Consider the following 249-nt stretch of genomic DNA (forward strand, 5'->3'; position numbering starts at 1 on the left):
AAAGTTAGAAGCACCCAGTGTAAAGCCAAAAGTTACCTTGGATCAGACTAAATTCTGGTTGGCAGTATAAGCTTCAGGTACTTCTATCAGAAGTCATATCATCAATAAACACTCATTAAAAAGCTGTTAGCCATGACTGATCAATGTCATCAAACAAAGTGATTAACATGAACAAACAACTCTACGCACACAAGACTTGTGAAAGACTGATATAAACCGCACTGATGACAGATAACAAAAGCTTAGAGG

Source organism: Copadichromis virginalis, linkage group LG17 (genome assembly GCF_057382275.1).
Source record: "Copadichromis virginalis isolate Kocher_CV1m ecotype Utaka linkage group LG17, C_Virginalis_male_GT1.1, whole genome shotgun sequence".
In the NCBI taxonomy this organism is placed as follows: Eukaryota; Metazoa; Chordata; class Actinopteri; order Cichliformes; family Cichlidae; genus Copadichromis; species Copadichromis virginalis.